General features: G+C 45.3%; 1 protein-coding gene across 2 annotated transcripts in view; it reads right to left on the minus strand.

The window, feature by feature from the left end:
* Positions 1-13,235, minus strand: part of KLF3 (KLF transcription factor 3) — a 36,873-nt gene extending 23,638 nt beyond the window's left edge. The window contains exons 1-2 of one of the 2 annotated variants that reach the window (XM_060111200.1): positions 12,769-13,235; positions 3,342-3,403 (exon numbers count right to left, since the gene is read on the minus strand). The gene's annotated coding sequence lies outside the window, so the exon portion shown is untranslated. The remainder of the gene's footprint in view (positions 1-3,341; positions 3,404-12,768) is intronic. The other variant, XM_060111193.1, reaches the window with a different exon arrangement.
* Between the last annotated feature and the right edge of the window lie 5,890 nt (positions 13,236-19,125).

Below are 19,125 nucleotides of genomic sequence, written 5' to 3' on the forward strand. Positions count from 1 at the left end.
TCAGATAATTCAGCAGCCTCGACCCACAGCTGGTCATCCTCCCCCAAGCCTTTTAAATTTAATTTACTCTTACAGATTCATCCACTCCACTAGACAGTATCTTGCTGCAAATCCTTCTAAACAAAAGTACTCACATTCTCAGGAGTGTAAGGAAAAGAGTCCTGATCTGTAGACTCAAGCAGGAGATCTGCACCTGACCCCTGACATGAGGGAGAGGAGGAGGGAGACCCTTTTTCACATGTAAAATGCAGAGGACACCTCCTTTGCCTACTTCCTAAAACAATTACCTTCAAGGTTTTGGAAAAACTCAAATGAGATTAAAACAAAACAAAAAAACTCTTTTTGCCCTCTTAAGTCGTTTATATCACTGAATATGCACACAATTTTTGGATCTATATACTGTACAAACAGCACTAAATTTGTTGGTTCCGATTTCGGAAATGCCAGGTACTTGTCTCTTTGCTAACATACACCTAGCCTTAGAGGTCAATCCCCTCCACCCTTAAAAAACTCAGACTAAATTCAGTTTCAAAGGTAATAGCTGCCTACATCCTGTATGAGATCTTACATAGGGTCTTGTCACTTGACTGCTGTACCATCGCAATAGCTTCCTAGCATCTCCATACCTTGCCTTACCTGGACTCCTTTCCTACAAGCAGGAGCAGCACAGTGGAATTAAGATGATGGGCTCTGTAGCTCATTTTGGTTCAAATTTTAATACCATCATTTAGCTCATAAAGCCTTCAATAACTTTTTCAAATGCCTATAGCAATAAGTACTGAACCCATTTAGAAATGAATTACACATTAACCTGCTATAGCTTGGGTCATTTTAAGACATTATTTAAATTACTTTCATTCTTTAATTTTTGTGTTTTATCTAAATTTAGGGAAATCAGTGCTTTGAAAGACTTATGAGAAAAAATCATCTAACATAAAGCATCCCTTCTAACAAAACCTGATTCATTTTTATTAAAAAAATTGTAAAGGTATGTTTATTTGTTCAGAACTGTACCTCAAAGAGTAACTCAATCACTGATGAAGGGATATTTCTCATACACAAGTATTAGAATTAATAAATGAAGAAGCAAGATACAATTGAGAATACCTCATTTTGAAACTCCTAACTAAATAATGCATCACCGGACAATAAAAAGTCTGTGCAAAATTCAAATATCACTATGAACAGAACCAAACTCACTGTCCACTCACATGCTTAACAGCACTTTGCTCTCCATTTGGTAGCTTCTAAAATGACTGATTATACTTTCAGTGATAGTCACACAATATGGAATGAGGAGGTCATGTGGTGAAAAAAAAAGAAAAGAAAAAGACACACCCTAACCCTTACTTAACAAGAGCTTCTTGGGAGGGGTGGGGCAGCAGCTTTATACACACCTGTGTGCCCGTTTTTAAATTTATTAATTCTATAATTAAAACTTTTAATAAAAATAAGACGGAAGCTAAGCTAGAAAGAAACCAAATTTAGAAAGGGAATCAAATACATTAACACAAATCAGGCTTTTGTTTATTTATTGCAGAAAACGTCTAGACTCTGTACCTACTGTTTCTGTCTCTGAACAGACCACTTTTTGCCATGAGCATTGACCTTGTCTTTGGGTTCTGATCTAGAATCAGAAAAGAGTGACCGCAGTGTCTCCAAAGGGCCTTCCATATAACTGGGAAGTAACTCACGCACTGGAAGAACTGGGGTTCCTAAACTTAGTGGCTTTTGTTAACGCGTGGGCGACTCAGTGCTCTGGGGCTATTTACCATCATGTTAAAAGAATGCTGAGTAAACTACAAAGGCTGTAGAACTATTACTACACAACCCTGACAGCAGTCCCAAGTAGAACCATTAGGTGGCGCACTAAAACAAGTATAAAGACTAGGACAGAGGCGGTAAATTGAGTTTGCCAACATCAAGGTCTTTAAACGTAGTGGGGTTTTAACTAGGCTCAGGAATTCTTATCACAGAGGTGAGAAGGCCCCCCAAAATGGTTCTGTTTTTTCTTACAACTATTTCCCAAACATTAACACATTTACATCTTAGTTGTGTTTAACTAGCTTAGGAAACATACATTCTAAGCTAGCAATACCAGGATAATACAACTGCATTTACAAGGGGGAAAAAAGTGGCAAAACTGGTTTAAAAAAGCTTCTAAGTTATCAAGGTGCCTTAAAAGCAAAAATATAGGAACATCACCATTGCCAAAATAATCTTCCATCACTGGAACAAATGTCATCTTCCCCCAACCGTGTTATTTTGCTGGGAAGGGCCAATACAACTGAATTTTCCTCCAAAAGGAAGAAACAGATTTCCCATCACACTCTCTCTACTTATACTTCTGACTTTTCAGATGTCAAAAGAAGGCTCAGAATTTTGCCAAAGTGCACAACCACATGTTTATGTCTTAAAAAGCTTTGGTGAATCACTTACATGAAGTTTCACAAGCAATATAGTTTCATCTCCTTTTCAGCCCTCCAAGAGGCCTACTCGACAATTGCTTTATGAGGGTACAAATAAGCCGCAGAGCTTAGAAATACAGACAGGCCTTAATGTAAGAGGAGGTTATGTTGCCAGCCTCCTTTGAAAGTAGCTTGTCTTGAAGCTACAGCTCATTTTATTACAGAAACAACCTTATAAATAACTGCCCCTTCCTTAGAAGCATGACACACAGAGAGAGAGGTGTGAGGCGGGGGACGGAGCGGGGTCTGGAGGGGGAATGTGTGCATCTCAAGTCAATTTCTTGGTGATATATCAGGATTTGCTTCTGACATTGTCCCTTCTCATCTCCTGTTTAATGCACTCAAAGGTTCCCTGTATTCTTCTCCCCCAGCGCAGCCTGACCCTAAGGCTCAAGATTACCTGCCTCTCTCAAAGCTAATCTGTTTCCTAGCCGACCTCACCCAGGTGTAAGGAGAAAAACAGGATGGTCAAACCAACACACCGTCTGTAAGCGCCCCTTTCAATTCTCCCAAGTGTTTGGATGTTAAAGAAGGGAAGCATGTTGCCTTCCCTCACCCCTTACTCCCCAAAGGAACTTCAGGGAAAAAAATTAAGAAAAGAGTTAAAACAAACAAACAAAAAATGTGTGTGTGTGTGTAATTCTTGGTCAGGAGGAGGACCAGGGCAGGCAGGCAACATCCCTGTAGCTAAACTTCCTTTCCAAAGAAATTTTCTTTCTTTACTTTTGTACCCAAACTCTTCCAAGAGCTCCCAGGAGTTGAATATTTAAAGGCAGCTGCTCCGGCCAGAAATACAAGAGGCCACACAACAGATGTAAGCAGGCATTTCTAAGTCAGAGCCTCCTTTCAGGACAGCCAAATGCTGGCACCTACCTGGAAAGGCGTCTCGTTTTCATGTCACTCGGTGATCTGTCTCCTAGCTCAGTCTTCTATTGCTGGTGCGAAAGGAAAAACTCCATGGAACACTTCTGAATCTTTGCCCCTCATAAATTCGTTATTTTACATGAAAATGTTTTGTAAATGGGGAAGGAGTTAATTACTTAGTTTCAGATTAACTGTAATGACCCATGAGCAAACAATCCGCCCTCTCCCCTCTCGGCTAACAAGCCACCCAACTTTACTTTCCTGCATCCGCCCATCTGCTCCACCCTATGGAGAGTTGCCAAGGCAGTCTGACTTGTCCAAACAGGACATGGCTTCAGATAAGATTCTGCCCACACCCTGTACTTCGGAAAGACCAAGTGAAGCAATTGCCTTTGCATGTAAATAAGGACAGGTGCAAAGGTAACAACCAAGCAACCTCCCTACACATTTCCAGCTGGAGCCCAGCAGAGCAGGGGTGGGGGAGGGGAGACCCAAGCCCATACCCTTTAGTAAACTCTCAAGTTCAATGCCACCTAGTTAGTGGCCTACAACATCTTTCTTAGAGAAATTTTAGCGAACACTCATCATTTTCCCTACTGAGGTTACAGACTCAGTCTCGTCCTTCACGCTCTCGCACAATTTTGTAATTTAGTTTTAAGGGCGAGCAACCTCAACTCAATTGAAAAGCACCTCTAATGTGTACTCCTGCTGTGTACACGTCTTACAAGATCTGCCTCAGCCCTCAGTTTTCTTCTGTGAAGTGTTATATAATCAGACCCAGAAGGGCTGCGTGAGGCCACTGCCGCTGTCTCTCCGCTGGGTGCCCTATCGCTGGAGACCCACCCAACTCCACCCTAAAGGGCCTCCACCCATGGGGCCCCGCCCTGCCGGGGTGGGGTGGGTGGCCCTGGGAGGGACCAATTGGCTCAGGTCAGCTGACAGTTCCTGGAAATTCCAGCCTGAGCGGAGATGGCTGGAACCTTGCAAATAACCAGAAAGAAGTGGTGGTATTTCCCCCAGCTCCCGAGGATGCTCCATTAAGCGTTTATTTCAGAGCCACAGAACCTCTGGATGTGGAACTGAGCTAATACTGCCCTCTTCCTTCAAAAGTAAACAAACAAAAAAGCGTTTTGCACCAGTGCTATGTAAGAGAATTCAACCCGTCCCAGATGGAAACCCTCCTCCTCCTTGCTCCCCTCCCCCATTTGCCTTATCTTCTCGTCACTCACCATGGAAACCTAGAGGTCCTCTTTTAAGCCTTCCTCCCCGACTCTTCTCTGCACACCTACTGCTGCCACCAGGGGGCCAGGCCCTCAGTACCTCAAGAGTGTGCTACTGGGGTCTCACCTCCACTAGTCTAATCCAGGATGGAGAATCCATCCTGACGCCCCTGCCACCTACATTTCTCAAAGCCCTCTTCTCAGCTGGTCTTTCCCAAGCTCCCAAACCTTCCTCCGACGGGACCCCCAGGGCTTGCAGAGTCAGTTCAAGCACCATGCTCGGCGTCCCCTCTCCTACCAGCTGCCCCAGCTCCACCAGGCGCCCTCCATGCTGGCTGCCCTGTTCCCCGCCTCCCCACTCCGCCTTTGTTCATTTTCGGCCCTGACGCTGGGCAACCAGGGTGGAATGCCCGTCCCCTTCCGGCTTATCTAAATCCTCCTAATTCTTCAAAGACCAGCTCAAGGCCCTCGCCGCTTGGCGCAGCCAGCTGATTGCTCCCTGACCAATCTGAGGCCACCTCTTCTTACCTAGATAGGCTGGGCCTTTCTGCTTTACAAATGGTCTGCCCAGGACCACCACCCGGACTGGCGGCACCTGAGGACAGGAGTGCTTTACACCTCCTTAGAGGCGCTCCCTCCCTGCTCCCCAGAGGAGATCAGGAATATCCACTAAGTTTTTTGCCAGGCCCAAAGGAGTGAATATAAAAGCACTGAGCCGGTATGAGGAGTCCCACAGTCACTTCCCTTTCCCTTCAAATGCACTTGAAATCTCCCTTAAATAAAACAAACAAAAAAACCCCCCTCCCTTAAATAAGTAATAGGAGTAAGGGGACCTAACCTAAAGGAAACCTATTAAACCAAACTTCCTCAAAAAAAAGGTATGCTCCTAACTTTAACCTTGCCTGCTCCGGGTCCTCCAGAGACCTTATCAGCATCATCCTTTTTTTTAAATTATTTTTTTTATTACCCACCCAGAAATCTTCTAAACAAGTCTAGTGTCAAGGTCTCTACTCTGTTTTAAAACCTAAGATAGGGGAAAAAAAATGACAGCAAGAGAGGCGACTTCAAGGGGTGTGTGTGTGTGTGTGTGTGTGTAACAAACACTAGGTTTGTTTTGTTTTAAGCCTCTTCTATTGACCAAGGAAAGGCAGGGGCTCAGTGATGTCACAGGTTTCCTACTGGCACTCACTGGGTGCTGTTCTTTACATGGACTGTGTCATTTCATTCCTATGAGGTGGGGAGGTACTACCTTCCCATTTTACTGATAACACCGAAACAGAGAGGTAAATTAATCTGCCCAAGATCACACAGCTGGTAAAGTGGTAGAGCTGGGATTCGAACCCCAAGTAGTCAGACTTCAAGGCTGGTGGTGGACCTGGCACTCCACCTTGTTGTCTCCCTGGCAGGGGTCAACACACATCAAGAGTGGGATGGAGAGTTCTGCAGACAGGTCTGTCATTCGGGGATCTGGAACCAGGGGTAGTGTACTTACAGCAGTGGTGACTTCAACTCCTTCCCACTGGTCCCTGATGCCTCCCGTCTCAGTGCATGCCCGGACGCAACATCAAAAGACACATTCTGAAGGCCCCAAATTAGCCGATTATTCTTTCTAGCCAGTGCATCCATAACTGTTCAGAAAAAACTGGCAGCTTCACCCAAGTAAATACGGAAATCCTCATAATAACTGTACAAAGGTGGAAGGGTCAGGTCCTCGTCCCCATTTTAGAAATGAGGAAATGGAGGAACAGAGGTGAAAAGACTCGCCCAAATTCACAGAGCTGGCTGGAGCTGCAGCCAAGAAGCCAAGTGTGTCCGCTGCAGACCCACGGCTCTTTCTGTTCTGCTCCACTCTGTGCTCTGGGACTCACTCTGAAGTAGAATCATCTTATAGTTGGGGCACTCCCCTGGGGCCAGGGGCGTGGGGCGTGTGTGCCACACTGGCCCATGGAAGGCAGTGCCATGGGGAGGCTCCAGCGGACAATTACGATTTCCAAGCGACTCTTCAGGTTAGATCACTCTGGACCTACTCCATCTTGTGGCATAACTGAGAAAAATGACTGCAATCTTAGATTAGCTCTAATGAGTAGGTGCTCAATAAATACTTGTGAGATGAATACATGAATGGATGTCAAACTACCCTTCTTACATGCTAGGATAAAATGAAGGGCAAGGACCTCAGAGTGACTGTACACCAGGGGTCACACAAGGAAAATTTGCCCAGGGGCCAGTGCAGCTAGCCTTAAAATCACCTTCTAAAACCTGAAACGCAAAGTAAATGTGAAAACTTTACTCAGGAGGCTTGGGAGACAAAACACCCTTGTCTGGAGAACTAAGTGGAACAGGAACTTGAACTTCCTAATGTTAGCGGTTTGGGGGGTGCAAAGCTTTGGAAGGTACCAGGGTGTAAAGTGCAAGAACAAACAGAAGAGAGGATTTCAGTGATTAGACTCAGAGAACAGTAGTTAGAATGAAGAGCATATGGGACAAAGGAGAAAAACCCCACATGGATCACAGGTCGCTCTCCAGGGTAGAAGGCGCTGACCTCAGTGTCTGCAGAACCTCTTCTGGCTCGATTTGACCAAACTCCACTGATCTGGGTTGAGACTAGCTCCAGGCCATCCCTGGAGAGCCCCAGGCCTTCTAGAGATTGGCAACCATCTTAAGCATGTCCCAGGTTAAGCTGGGCTCCTTCAGCGTCCTCTTGGAAGGGGGCTGTCTCAGGAGGCACCCCCTTCCGGGAAGAGGGTAAGAGCTAGACCCAGGGTTACACGGAATGCATGGGCTGAAGGGCCACTTAGCTTACTACATTCAGTCTCCAGCTCCCCTTAATAATGAGATGGGGGAAGTGATAATGTATTCGGCCTGCCAACACAAAGGAATGAGTTTCCAATAGCTCTAGGAACCTGCTTTGCTAGAGAAAGAAACTTACTATTAAATACTCTGACCCATAGATACAAAATATACTGATAATTTTTTCGAATGTGCCATTAACTATGGTGACATTCCAGAAAGAGCACAGAGCCAGTTAAAAGGATATACATAGACATACATATATATGTGTGTGTGTGTATATATATATATATATGTATGTGTGTGTATGTGTTTATATGTATATACATACATATATTTGCTGTGGGAAAAAACAGTCCTAGTTCTGGTTCAGAAACTGTGTCTACAGCATTGTGTCTCTTATTACTACTAAATTTCAAGGAAGGAGAATTGAAGGGGGGAAAGCAGGGCTACCTTCCTTAGACAATGCCCTCTCTTATCAGGGCAGACTGCTGTCTGGTTTCCTGTCTCGAGCTCTGGCATTACTGCTTCAGATGAGAAACGGGGTCTAAGAAAGGGACAGATCAGGCTTGAAAATGAGAATGCTAAAAGCTATCATAATTCTTCCCTTCCAACTCACTCCATCAGAAGTTTTGGCTGGAATACTACATATTAGCAAACCAGATATCAATTGTTTTATGTCTCTAGGATTTTTTTTTTAAGCTATAACCAATGATAACTGAAGCACTTCAGAAAGAAACCCAATTTCCAGAATAATATAATTCCTGATACTTAAAGGATGAGGTTGCCTGTATTTATTTTTCTTAAAACATAACTGGGTGTGAAAACAGAGAGTAAGAACCACTTAAGAAACCTGTTCATTTTATAGCAGAAATGTTGATTTGGACAAATTAAGAAGGCAAGTATCTAAAAAGGGGGGGCGATGGAGATAAATGATTTACATGGTTTAGAGATGAAACTATTGTGTTCACCGCCCTCACTTTTTTGGTAATTATAATAACTATCAGACTGGTACAATTTTTCCCAACTGTTTAGCTTACATTTAAAAGCTTGCAGAATTTTTCCTGACAGAATATATTAGATCCTAAGCATCTCTATTAACCACCTCCCTCTCCCAACAAATAGGGAGGAAAGAATGATTTGGGGTAAGCCAAATAAAGACTCAGTCTACCAAATCTAGTTGAATTTTGTTCACAACTTTGGAACTAAAACCAAAAAACTTACTTCAATTTGGGTTACTTATGAATTTAGTTTAAAGGCCTCTTGTCCTACAAGCAGCTTAGTATTTCAAGTTTGCTTCCTCCAAAGAAGAAAGGAAAAATCTTATTGAAACTTTCCAAACTCCCACCTTTTTTCTTGGAAGGTTGTCAATATCCTACTATTTGACCCTAGTAACTTTAATAGCATATTGTGCATTTCCCTTTTATCTATCAAAGAAAAGCGTGATGGGAAGAGATGTTAAAGCCAAAGCATGATTATTATTATTACCGATTTGGGGAAGAATAGGTAGGGCCTGATGTGCTTCCTCAGCAACTCTTTCCATTAATTCCATTAGAGAACACTGCAGATAATTCCTTTAGATTTTAGAGAAAATCCCCAAATAAGACATTTAAGGGGGAAACTTGTCAAAAGTTTTCTTTTCCAACCTTGCTTTTAAAATTTCATTTCTGGAGAACCAAGAGAAACATAGTTTGTTAAAGTAGGTTTTAAATGGTTAACCCAGAAATTTGCAAACTCACAACTGACAGAATATACCCAAAAAAAGGGGGGGGGGGAGGGGATTATGAGAAAGTTGTTACTGTAAAACAATAAAAACAAGAGCATTCTCCTTCTGTCTTCAAAATATAAGGTTAAAAATTTCCAAACTATCATTAAATGAACTTATTCCAGTTCTCCTTTTCTTTGAGCCTTTTATTCTTAGAACAGTTTGGAAATCAGATGTAGCATACAGTAAAATCTTTGCCTTAAAAAGAAATAATCCTGTAGTACTCTCAATACATCTTATGTTTTGCTTCAATAGAAGATTTCTCCCTTAAAACATAAGCAAGACTTCCAAGTCAGTCCAAGCTGCCAAGACTGCTTGAGTTCTCCAACCCATGAAGCCTCCTGTGCCTTGAGTGTCCTGTGTTAAATGCAAGGGTGAGCCACATCCCTCAGATCATGCTAGATCTTCTAAACTGTAAGGTGGTAACCCCATCCAAAATTGACAGCTTCAGGGCAAAATGCCTATCTCAAAACAAGAATGAAAAACAAACAAACAAAACAGCCTCCTCTAGATTTCTAGCCAACACGCACACACATGTCTTAAAATCACAAGTTGGCAATGATAAACTAAAAAAGGTAAAAGTATTTATTCACCCATATAAACACATGGGAGCAAAGGGTGTATGTGAAAAGGTTAACTGACTTCTCATTATGACATAACACAGGCATCTTAGGCAATCTAAGTGTGTGGAGACATGATAACTCCCTGGGTGGGGATAGGGAGTTTAGGGGCAGGGACCATGGCCTGGTCTGGGCTACTGATCTACCAGAAAACAGCCTGAAACAGGAAAGAGCACACATATGCCACTTGGAATGTATGACGCAAACCCCAGCCTTGAAACAAAGAACAGGAAACAGCTCTGCTGGCTGTGCTGGAGAGAAAGCACAGAGAAACATTTAGCCGGCCCTCCCTGACCCTATATTCATGAGCAGCTGGAGTTTTTTAAGACAACAACAGGGGGGTGGAGGTGTTTGTTCTATGGGTGTGAAAAATAACACCAGCTTTATACAGGGGACCTGCCCTATTTACAAATAGGAGCTTCCACATACAGTAAACACCGTAAGTGAACATGTGATTTTATCATATTCAAGCAGCAGAAACCTTCCTAATTAACACCAGCCTCCCTACCAATTTCTTTTGTCTCTTTCTCCCCCATCCTAATGGCTGGTCTCTAGCCACCATCAAATTCTGGGTTAGGGTAATAGGGTAATGATCACTGTTCAGCCTCAGAGCATCAAGAGGAAAATGAGACACAGCACAGCTGCTGAGAATTCAGTTGACACTGGGGTCATCCCACATAACCGAAGTGGGACCAACTGTAAGTGTCCCTGAGCCACAGAACTAAATTCTAAGATGAAGAGTGTGGGACATCTAGAGTCACCCCAAATTTTCACTGTCTTTTTCAACTTCATAGTTACAAAGATACTTCCACACAGCTGCACATCTGTTCTACATGTACACACATCTACAAAAATCCACCTTTTGAGAATGTGATTCTGTTCCTGATATTTCATTTAATCCAAAATTGTTATACAATCTGCAGAATAGAGTATCAATTTGTATAAGATATCCTAAAATGTCTATTTTTCCTTTAGGTATTTTTAAGGTAGCAAAATCCACTCACCAGTCCTTTTCTAATTTCTCTCTTTATTTTGTTAGCCAGTACTGTTTAACTCAGGTTTCTATTATAGCAGAGATTTAAGAATCTGTGTGTAGACATAACTACAGGTAAAAAAAAAAAAAAAAAAAAAAGAAGAAAAAAAAGGCATCACTGTGTCCAGAGCAACCAGAAGATTGGGTTTTAATTTAGAAACTTTGCAGTGAAAAAAACAATAGCTCTCTCTAAAGCTATGTTGTCATGTTTTACCTCTGACAAGGTTCTGTGGTCTAAGCAGTTACTTTTGTTGTTCTCACGTTAGGATTTTCATACTTGCATTCTTCATGCAAACAGAATGCTCCTTACAGCCTATCTTCACTGACCTCACCCACAGTACATTAGGCTGCTTTCTTCTAACAGTTCTGCAGCAAACCCCACTGACTGTAGAAATTGAGATATCAGTTTCTCTAGGGAGCTAAATAAAATTAATCAAACATCCCATTTCAGGTTCTGTTAACAGAATAAGGGCAACTCCCATACTCCATGTTTCAAGTCAGAAGAAACTCATCCACTCTTTTAAAGATACTACTAACTCACAAAATTTTGAAGATGTTAGTGTTATCAAATTGTTTTTTCCCTAGAAGCAAGTCTTCTCTTGGGCTAGGCAGATTATCATCCCGATGGATTTCTCTTTTAAAAATGCTCCTCAAATTCATACATAAAGCACTCAAAAAAGGACAGCACAAAATTGTTCTGTGGAATAACCTATAGTGAACAACTGCCCTATTCCCCACTTGATTTTGCTTAATAATCACAGATACTAAATGTAAATGAAGTCAGAATACTACTTCATACTTTTCTCCATATACTAGATTTTTGTGAGAATATAAATACATTTAAAGTGTCTTCGATGACATTAATGGAAAAATACATTCTCAGTAAAAAAAAATTCAGTGTAAAATGTTTATTTTAGTGAAATACAAGACGGTGAGCAATTACCAATTTCCGTTTAACCTGACTTAAAGTCCCATTCACACGTTCTTCATCTAGTATTACTGTATATTGCTGTAAAATTTAAAGCAGCGTAGAGTGTTCTCTCTTATCTGGCAAAGAAGTAGCTATGACAATTCCAGGTATTGTCTGCCATCTCCAAAAAAGCCACTCGGAAAGGTAGGTCCCAAGGGTGCGGGTCCAGGGATCCGTCCCTCAGTCCCCACCCGGATCGGGTCCCTTAACACTGCGGGCAGTTGCCTAAGGCGTTCTCCGCCTCCAGTCACACTGCAATCCTTGCTCCAGACACTGCGGCAGGTTCTCCTTGCACCGGAGGAGGACTCTCCAAACCCGGCCAGCTCTTTCTCCTGCCCTCGGGAATCCAGACGCCCTGGCAGCTCCTGGGCTCCAGCACCGAGACTGGGATGTTTGCCTCTACTCCCAATCGCCCCAAGTTTCTTCCCAGAAGGCCCGCGAAGCTGCTCCAAGTTTGCTCCGCCGGCGGGTGAGCGGCAGCACGCCCCGTCCGAGGAGGGGGGCTGCTGGGGGCGCAGGAGGAGGGCGGGGAGGGGGAGGGGGAGAGCGCGGGGGGTGGGGGACCAGGAGGGGGAGGAGCGGGAGCGCGCGGCCTCTGCGCTACCTTTCTCCAAACAACGTTGCCACACGCGGAGGGAACTGAGATTTCTGGGGCTTTGGAGGGAATCGCGGGCGGGCGAGCGGCTGTCGGGGGACCACACAGGTGAGCCCCCGCCCGCGCCCTAACTGGGGCCGCGGCGGGCGCCGCCAGCCTCGCTCCCCGCACCCGCCGATCCGCACGGTGGCTCTCCCCAGTCCCACACTTTCCACCGCTGAGCCCGGGGCCCCCCTCCTCCTCGCCTCCTCCTCCACCCCAACCCCCGGCTTCCAGGAGCTGTTGCACTTTCCCAAGCCCAGGAGCGCCCCAACCTCCGCGCTGCACCCCAACCCATTCACTGCGCGCCCCACCTTGGGAAAAAAAAAAAGAAACCGGACGAGCCGAAAAGGGGGGCAGCGGGAGTCGGGGCGAGAAGGAAAGGTGAGGGAGAGGGGACTTACTTTTCGAGGCGCGGTGCTGAGCGCTGCAGGCGAGAAATAAAGGCCCGGATCCGGGCTGCCTGGAAACCCGCGGATGCAGTGGTGTCAGCGCTCCAGTCCCGGCGGCGTTGGCGTTGGCGGCCGCAGGGGACGGGGACTGGCGCGCGTGCGGCGGGCGCGGCTCGGCTCGGCTCGGCGGGCGCTCGCGCTGCGCTTCAGCTCGGGCCCCGGCTCCGCGCGGCTCCACTCCTGGCTCCCCTCTGGCTCCTGGCACCAACTCCGGGCAGTCACATGACGCCGGCGCCGCTCGCTCTGCGAGCCTCCCAGGGCTGGCGGGGTAAGTAGAGGCTGGGACCCGGGGTGGGAGGGTCAGGGAGGGGAGAGGGAGCCGCCGCGGCCGCCCGGGCTGGGCGGGTCCCCACCCACTTGGGTGGAGGAAGCCGCCGGAGGGGTCGGCCGAGTCACTAGCGCAAACACGCACCCCGCCCTGCGCCCTTCCCCCGCCACCCTCGCCTCCCGCGCCGCCTCCGCCCCGCCCCGCCCAGTCACCCGGGGACGGCCTGACAGACACTCATTATTCCCCGGAGCCGGGCGCCGCCCCGCCCGCCCAACCTGTCCCGCGAGGCGCGGTGCGGCCGTGGGGCTGGGCGTGCGCGGCGCGGCCTCCGCCCTCCGCCCGGCCCCGCGCCCCCGCCCTGGAGCCCCCGCCCCGGAGTCCCCTCCCTGCAGCACTCCGCACTCCGCCCTCCGCCCGGGAGCCCGCGGCCCCGCCCGGCCCGGACCCGCCGCCGCGCCGCCGCCCGAGCCCAGGGGGAAGGAAGGGCGGCGCTGGCCGCTCCGGGCGTCACAGCGCTGCAGCCCGCTGCGCCGCTTCCAAAACACACAGCCGGGTTCGCGGGCGAGCCGAGGCGGGGGACCCGGGACGGTCGGGGCCATCAATCAGCCGGCTCCGGCGGGAAGGGCGGCCCCGGGGCGTGGCGGGAAGGGCTGGGCCCCGCGCCCAGCGCCCAGCGCGGCCCCTCCTGGGCCCAGCGCAGACAACTCCCTTAAAGAAAAAGCAGAAAAAGGCACCGCTGGTGAAGCCGCGGGTGGACGGGGGCGGATTCGGGAGAGAAAGAGCGGCGAGGAAAGGGAGGGCACTTAGGGTGACTTCAACCCTAAAATGGTCCAGAGTTTCCAAGGTCGTTGGCCATCCTCTGGCGCGCTTTCTTTGTGCCCGGGGGCGCCGGGACCCCCTTGTCGCCCGCTCCACGGGGGTGCGGCCCGGCAGGGTGGTGCCCCCGCCTCCCGGGACTTTTTTTGAAGACCGGGAGACCCTCGAACAAACTTCCCACGGCCGGGCCTGCCGCTGGAGCGTAACGGCGACGGGCGCAGCGGCATTTGCTCAGCCAGGCCTGTCGGAAAACTTGGCAAAGTTCGGTCCAGATCCTCCCGCCCTGAGGGAGAACTCGGGGCGAGTTGAGGGCTCGGAGCGGCGACCTTTCCTTTCGTGTCGCCTCCCTGGGACCGAGCGCGAGAGTCCTCGGGGGACTTCACAGGAGCCGGGAGGCGGAAACTCGCTCTCTGTCCCAGCCAGGCCCCTGGGAGGACTTTGGAGAGCTTGGTACCCAAGTTTAATGCTTTTCGAGTTTCTTTTTCAGCAGTACTAATGTAATAAAGAATGCAATAAAGAGAACAAAGGACAAATTGGTTCAATTGTTTTAGTCCTGTGTACTGTTTTAAAATGCCCCAGCTGCAGTCTATGGCTTGTTATTGTTTCAAGATGTTTTAAAGTCCCTTTAAGTTCACTATTCTCTCTTTGATGCTTCATCCAGGCATGGTACTACTTAAAACGTAGAGATAGAGTATATTCGGAGCCCCGGCATGTAACTACACAATATTATAAAATTAGTACCGGGAAACCTCAAATAGTGAAATTGCTTGTTGTAAAAAAAAATGCATATACATGAAAGACCACGTGGAAAACACCCAGAAGGGACACCGGTTTATGTGCCATCATACTGTCCCATAAGATTAATCTTTAAAATGTAAAGGGATGAGGTTTGTGTTTGTTTGTTTTAGTGAATAAAGACACATGCAAGGAAAAATGTTGGATTCGGGTCAATTACTAATTGCAACCCATTGATCACTGACACCGTTAAATGTCTGATTAGACGACTTAGATTTGTATTAGCTGAGAAAAAACAACAACATATTAGTGATGACTGGTGAAATTGTTTTGCATTTCCGTGCCTGGCTCATAGTGGGGTCTCAAAAACTACAGGCTTCACTCGGGGGACACAGAGTAATGAAAACTTGAAGAGAAGATTGAAGTAGGTCTATCTGATAGGGAGGGGCTTTGATATGAAAGATGCGGGAGGGAGGAGAGAAGTCATAAAAAAGATTAATTAATGAACACAACTGTGTTCAGTGCCCTGTGGGAAGCAGCTCAACATAACTTGTCCAAAAATGAATCCATCCAGTGAAGGACACCACCATCCCTCCAGGTGCCCCAACCAGAACTGCCTGAAGTCATCCTTAACTAGCCCCCTGCCACCGCCCGCTCCGTCGCTGGTCACAGCCCTGTGGTTCACTGAATCCCTGACCTCCTCAATCAACACCCACTCCTTGGCCACCACCCTGGCCCAGTCTATTGCCACAGTGTCTTGTTGGTCATCCTGTTTGCAGCGTGGCTGAAGTGTGGGTAAGGGATTGGAGCAAAGGATTAAGAATGCCTTTTTCTAAAATGCAAACCTAAACATGTCAAACCCTTCAATGGCTTCTCTCCGGATAAAGTCCAAGAGTTTAGCCCCCATGTTGACCTGGCCTTCACCTGTCATTATAAACTCATGTCTACCTGTGCTCCCCTCCCACTCTTTTCTCCAGCAACAATGAGCTTCTTTCCTTTGCTTTCCCCCAGCTCTCTGTCCCCACCTCTGGCCCTTTGCACACACTCATTTTTCTAGATGGACTAGCCTCCTTGGCTTTCTCCCCCTCTCCTGACCTCCACACTCATTTCCCTAAATTCTATTCATCCTTTAAATATTGATTTAAATGACGTCTTCAATGAAATTTATCTTTTCTTACTACCATCCCTCACCCCACCTTTGGACGAGTGGAGGTGCTCCTTCTCGGTACCCTGATAGCACCCAGGCTTCACCTCTTTTTATTCTTTCTTGTAATTGACTCTTTACCTCTCTATCTCACTGAAATAAAAACTCTGTGAGGGCACGGACCTTGTCTTTTTAGCAAAATCCTTATGGCTCATGTGTTCAATGAATATTTGTAAAATGAGTAAGTGTGAACTATGAATTTAGAAGAAGTCATTCAGACTAAAAAGATGAGAGGGGGCTTCAGGGTGGCAAGTGGCCATGAACTGTACCTTTGAAATAGTGAGGAAGAGGGAAGAAGGAGTTCCCCTCACTGTTTTTAAGGAGATGGTACAAAGTGGTGTCTAGGTCTTCTTTTTATTCCTAATACTAGTACAGTGCCTGGTGCAAGCTTAGGTACTGGATAAATCCATATATCCTGGGTAAATGAAATATCTCAAGCTTGGTCCTTCCAGTAGCTGCTTCACTGTTGCTCTTGGAGGACAGCAGGCTAGTCTGGTTTAGGTTTGGGGCAGCATGTGCTCAGGGAAGGGTACCCTTCCCTGGCACCAGCATCATTCCTCCCAACCAATCATTGCAATCGTTTTTGCTGGTGACTGGAGAGTAGATATGTGACCTGGTTCTGGCCAGTGGGACCTGTAGGGAAGTGTGCTGGGGCTTATGGGAAATGTTTCTTCCTGATAAAAGGAAACTCTTGCAAGGATAAACCCCCAGACCTGCTTTGGAAGCTATATGAGGGTGTGATGCTTGAAGCTATGGCAGCCATCTTGTAGTCATGAGGGGAAAGCAAGGTTTCAGATTTCCATAAAGATAGTTCTTTTTTTCAACATTAGTTTTCAGATCAAATATTACATCTTTAGGAATGACCACACAATCTAAAATATCCCTCCCTTCCTCATTCAATATCTAGTTGTCCTTGCTTTTTTTTTTTTTTTTTTTTAACCTTTTCTCCCCATTATAACCTGGGCTCCATGAGAGCAAGGACACTGTCTTCTTCACTCCTTTTTGAATTATGGCTTTCTCCGGGTATATGCCCAGGAGTGGGATTGCTGGCTCATATGATATTTCCATTTTTAGTTTTCGAAGGAACCTCCATACTGTTCTCCATAGTGGCTCCACCAATTTACATTCCCACCAATAGTGTAGGAGGGTTTCCTTTTCTCTGCACCCTCTTGTCTTCTTCACTCCTGTTTCCCAAACTCCTGGAACAGTGTCTGGCAAATATAAGTTGTTCCAAAAATATTTGTTGATTAACGGATGAAAACTAAACAATAATACTATGTTGAGATTGATTCAGAGCCTAGTGGATACAAGCCACTATAAACCTCCACTTTCTCTTTCAGGGCTTATATCACAGTTAGTTCCGTTTCAGGCAATCTCTTTCTGATACACAGACACATATTCTTGAGATTCTTTCTTCCTCCTCCACTCTCTTTCAGAGTTTTTCCATTCTTTTCCCAGGAAAGTTTCTCCTCCTTGTGTGATGATGGACTGAGTTATGAAGGCAGAAAATTGTCACGTGCTTGTGAAATTATGATCAACACAGACACATCTACCCTAAAGGAAAATGTATGTTTTTTCTCCTTTCTTTTTCTTCCAGCTTTATTGAGATGTTATTGATCTATAACATATGTAATTTTAAGGTGTATGATATGATGATTAGATACACATATATATTGCAAAATGATAACCACAATAAAGTTAGTTAACACCTCCATCCCCTCACGTAATTACTTCTTTTTTTTTTCTGGCGGTAATAAAATTTAAGATCTACTCTTAACAACTTCTTTCAAGTATAGAATACAATTTGTTTATTATATACACGATGCTGTACATTAGATTCCCAGACCTTATTCATCTTCTAGCTGGAAGTTTGTATCCTTTGACCAGCTTCTCCCCATTTCCCTCACCTCCCAGTTTCAGGCAACCACCCTTCTACTGTTTCTATGAATTTGGTTTTTTCAGATTTCACATGTAAGTGAGACCATACAGTATTTGTCTTTCTCTGTCTGACATTTCACTTAGCATAATGCCCTTGAAGTCCATCCATGTTGTTGCAAAAGGCAGGATTTCCTTCTTTTTTAATGGCTGAGTGATAGTCCAGTGTGTGTGTGTGTGTGTGTGTGTGTGTGTGTGTGTGTGTGTGTGTCACATTTTCTTTACCCATTCATCTGTTGATGGACACTTGTGTTGTTTCCATACCTTGTCTATTATAAATAATGCAGCAATGAACATGGGAGTACAAATACCTCTTTGAGATAGTGATTTCATTTCCTTTGGATATGTACCCAGAAATGAGATTGCTGTTTAATATGGTAGTTCTATTTTTAGTTTTCTGAGGAACCTCCACACTGATTTCCATAGTGGCTGTATCAATTTACATTCTCAAGAAGAGTACACAAGGGTTCCCTTTTCTCTAATCCTCACCAACACTGTTATTCTTGTGTTTTTGATAATAGCCATTCTAACAGGTGTGAGGTGGTATCTCATTGTGATTTTGATTTGCAGTTGCCTGATGATTAGTGATGTCAAGCACCTTTTCATGCACTTGTTGGCCGTTTGTATGTCCTCTTTGGAAAAAATGTTTATTTAAGTACTTTGCCCATTTTTAAAACTATCTTTTGTTTGTTTTTGTTTTTTACTGTCGAGTTATATGAGTTCCTTATTTTATTTGGATATTAACCCCTCATCAAATAGATGGTTTGCAAATATTTTCTCCCCTTCCATAGGTTGCTTTTTCATTTTGTTGATGGTTTCCTTTGCTGTGCGGAAGCCTTGTAGTTTGATGTAATCCCACTTGTTAATTTTTTCTTTTGTTCTTTGTGCTTTTGGTGTCATAGCCAAAAAATTGTTGCCAAGACCAACGTCAAGGAGATTTTTCCTTATGTTTTCTTGTAGTAGTTTTATGTTTTTATGTCTTACAGTTAAGTCTTTAATCCATTTAGAGTTAACTTTTGTGAGCAGTGTAAGATAGGGGTCCAGTCTATTCTTTTGCATGTGAATATCCAGTTTTCCTAATACCATTTTTATTCAAGAGACTGTCCTTTTCCCATTGAGTATTCTTGACTCCTTTATCAAATATCACTGTCTATCTACATGTGGATTTATTTCTGGGCTCTCAATTCTGTTCCATTGTTCTATGTGTCTGTTTCTATGCCAGTACCATACTGTTTTGATTATTATAGCTTTGTAATATAGTTTGAAATCAGGAATTGTGATGCCTCCAACTTTACTCTTTCTCAGAATTGCAAAGCCACATGTTTTGAAGTAAAATTAGAAATGCTAGACT

The sequence above is a fragment of the Mesoplodon densirostris genome, chromosome 1, assembly GCF_025265405.1.
Source record: "Mesoplodon densirostris isolate mMesDen1 chromosome 1, mMesDen1 primary haplotype, whole genome shotgun sequence".
Taxonomy (NCBI): Eukaryota; Metazoa; Chordata; class Mammalia; order Artiodactyla; family Ziphiidae; genus Mesoplodon; species Mesoplodon densirostris.